This window comes from Schistocerca americana, chromosome 4 (genome assembly GCF_021461395.2).
Source record: "Schistocerca americana isolate TAMUIC-IGC-003095 chromosome 4, iqSchAmer2.1, whole genome shotgun sequence".
Taxonomy (NCBI): Eukaryota; Metazoa; Arthropoda; class Insecta; order Orthoptera; family Acrididae; genus Schistocerca; species Schistocerca americana.
Genome location: NC_060122.1, coordinates 666,953,675 through 666,957,629, shown reverse-complemented (window position 1 = coordinate 666,957,629; position 3,955 = coordinate 666,953,675).

Genomic DNA, 3,955 nt, shown 5'->3' with positions numbered 1-3,955 from the left:
CTCTTGGGTCAAATATTCTGGATGTAAAAGAGTCTCATAGTCCCCCATTCGGATCTGCAGGCAGGGAATACTCAGGAGGACGTCGTTATCAGCTGAATCGCTTTCCGGACAAAAGTTCTTTTAACCTAGGGAACAGGTGATAGTCACTGGGCGCCAACTCAAGACTATAGGGTGGGTGGGTGATTATGTTCCACTGAAACTGTTGCAGGAGAGCAACGGTTTGCTGAGCGATGTTTGGGCGAGCGTTGTCATGGAGAATGTGTATGCCCTTGCTCAACATTCCTCTTCTCCAGTTCTGAATTGCCCATTTGAGTTTTTTCAGAGTCTCACAGTACCTGTCAGCGTTAATTGTGGTAACAGCGATTCAGCTCCGACGTCGACGTGAAAGAAGAGGTTCATAACTTTATTTTAAATGTTCAAGCTTTAAACTGATGTAAACCTGTAAACCATTGTAGAAATAAACAGGTTTATGTACTTATAAAAAAATAGGAGACCTTACTTTTGGGATTACCCATGTACATTAGCCCAAAGCAGTAATTTTAAAAGTTTCTGTGAAGACACTCTTCAGTGGCATAGAAGGAGTTGCCCATCAGAAAGTTCATTAATTCAGTCTTAAAGTTCACTGCTTATCTCTGTGACACTGAACGTGCCCTGGTACGTTCTTGAAGACAGATGCACCCATGTATCTGGCTTTTGTAAAATTTATTTTTGGTCCTGGAGTTATATTTACACTTTTCACTACTTTTTGTGAAGAGAGAACTTTGATAATGACGAAGGACATTAATCAATATATGTATTATGACGTAGTTTTCAGAATACACAGTTTTTGAAAGAGTCTTGGTAGGATGTTCTTGAATTAGCACTAGATATAGTTCTTACAGGGGAACCTCCCCATCGCACCCCCCTCAGATTTAGTTATAAGTTGGCACAGTGGATAGGCCTTGAAAAACTGAACACAGATCAATAGAGAAAACAGCAAGAAGTTGTGTGGAATTATGAAAAAAATAAGCAAAATATACAAACTGAGTAGTCCATGAGGAAGATATGCAACATGAAGTACATTGTGGGCTCAGTTACTCCGTGGTCTCGTGGTTAGGGTGAGCAGCTGCGGAACGAGAGGTCCTCGGTTCAAGTCTTCTCATGAGTGAAAATTTTACCTTCTTTATTTTCGCAAAGTTATGATCTGTCCGTTCGTTCATTGACGTCTCTGTTCACTGTAATAAGTTTAGTGTCCGTATTTTGCGACCGCACCGCAAAACCGTGCGATTAGTAGACGAAAGGACGTGCGTCTCCAATGGGAACCGAAAACATTTGATCGCAAGGTCATAAGTCAACCAGTTCCTCCACAGGAAAACACCTCTGGTATATTTTATACGACACTGGTGACGGCATGTGCGTCACATGATACGAATATGTTATCGACACACCTAACTTGTACACTTGGCGAATGGGTAAAAAGATTCTTCTATCTTGCCCGATTTAGGTTTTCTTGTGGTTGTGATAAACACTCCCAAAAAAGTGATGGAAAACATAAGAGTTTATCACATAAACTGCAACAAATGAATGCAACAGTTTCACAGTCGGACAGTTTTCCCTGTGCTCTGTCAAAACATATGTTTTTAACGTTTTCAAATGCTTCCGCGTGTAGACCGTCAAATCCTGCATATGTCCAAGCAAATCTGAACATGAACTGGAATTTTGGAGAGCGAAGTTGATTATGTGTGAGTACCTGAACTTTGATAATTGTCTCAAAATAAAAAATTAAACTCCTCAGTCGAGGGAAGATTTGAACCAAGGACCTTTCGTTCAGTAGTTGCTCACGCTAAACACGGGACCACGGCGCTACTACGCCAAGGATATACATGATATTGCTTATCTTGCACATGGACTACTCAGTTTGTATATTTTGCTTATTTTTTTCATAGTTCCACACAACTTCTTCCTGTTTTCTCGATTGATCTGTGTTCAGTTTCTCAAGACCTATCCAATGTGCCAGCTTATAACTAAATCTGAGGGGGGTGAAATGGGGAGGTTCCCTTGTTAGAACAAACTGTTGCACTGCAGAAAGATATGCTGGGCAAATGTAAAATTTTTGAAGTCACTCGCTGGCCACCACTGAGCCAAGCTAAGGCAAGTTCATGCACATTGTCTGTATTGGAATGTCAAACAATATTGCTATACATTGCTTGAATGGGGTGTCTGAACCCCTAATTCCCCAGTATTGCAACACCGAGATAGTACCATAACGCCATCCTTTCAACCACACATGATGGAGTAAAAACATACAAATCATATGCAGGAACAACTTTCAGCATATGACCACTGACAAAGGAAACGAGCTGAAAATTTGGAACGAAAGTTTGGGAACCTGCAGCATGGTGAGGATTGCTGATGGGCCCAGAAAACCAGGCCACATTCGATCATCCTCGCCAAAGAATAACGTCATTGCGCACAACAGACAGCTACAAATGCTCAGGCTTCCAAGTCCTTCCTCTATTCAATTGGAGTGATGCAGTTCCAAGGCAGGACATGTGATACACTGACTACCATTCGCTAGATGACCAGTGACGACTACTTTCGAAATAGCATCCAGCCAGGCCTGCATTACCCATTGTGGGCTGCTGTCCTCTCCTCCAGTGATGTAAAGACTTGTAGTCTCCTACCAAGTGCTCATTGGAGGACAGACTGTGTCTGTTCCAGGGAGGTGTGCCAGCTACTACTGCCCTCCGACTTCCATCTGTGAACAGACAGCAGTATCCATGGCCTCGATCTAGTGGAGAATTCATGATGCAGCTCTGCACAACCGGAGCTGAGCTGGACAGAGTTGCTGGGAGTTTTCTGGGGCCCTACAATCGACGCCACGAGTTTGCTCTAGTAAACTGTGTCTTCGCAATATAGGCTATCACTGCCGAACAGGCAATGCTTCACACCAGTTGGACCAGGTAACTTGTACGGCGCTGCTCCTGTTGTGCTGGTGGCCCTGATCTCTCCACTGCTCTCGAGACTGATGAGGTGGATGCTGCACTGCCTTCCAGTTCTGTGTTGCACTTTTGCTGCCATCGTGACACCCATGTAGAAGATGATTTAAATGTAAAACCAAATAATAAATGTGTAAATCTCCAATGCTATCTCATTAGCGCAGAGGACAGCTGAGGAAGTAACAGACATAGTACCTCAGTCACTAGCACAAAGGAAAACGAGATAGTTAGATGCAGGAGGAAAGTTGCTGAAAATAGTGTCTGGTATGCAGACAACGGAGGCATGCAGAACTTAAATAACATTGTGGGGGAAATACACAGAATATCACACAAATCTGAAAACCTCAGTGGTATGGCATAAAGTTCTCAAACATGGAACATGATGTGTTAAATAACAACAAAACGGTTTGTGAGCTAACCACAGAATGAGTGCATTACACACGAAAAACATTACAGACAATGAACGACAACCTAGAGGGAGTACAGAATAGCTTGACTTTACTAGACAGAAGAATGATTGCGGCTAGGCTGTTGCAAGCATTTGCGGACAGCCTCAACGACAAAAGAATAGAAGTAGCTATGCAGCAAGAAACGGTTTACCACGCCATACACAGGCAAGTGTATTCTACACTGCTACCTCCACAATATTTCTTAGCAGGATTACAACAGGCAAAAAAGAAATTTCCAGAATAACTACAACATATAGTGGAATTTACTGAAAAGAACTGGTCGCTATTCTATCATATAGCAACAGTCGAAGTTAGTATTGATAGAGAAAAAGTATATGTATCACTGCGCTTCCAATAGAGGGCATGAATGCAGAATGTCAGTGTTTCATAGATGACCCACATCCAATAAACTGAGGAACTATAGGCAAGTGAGTACAAGTACGAATGCAGGAAGTGTCGATAATATCAGAGCAAAGGAAAGCTTAACGTTCTCATGAGAATGTCTGACAGAATACATTACAATTTGTC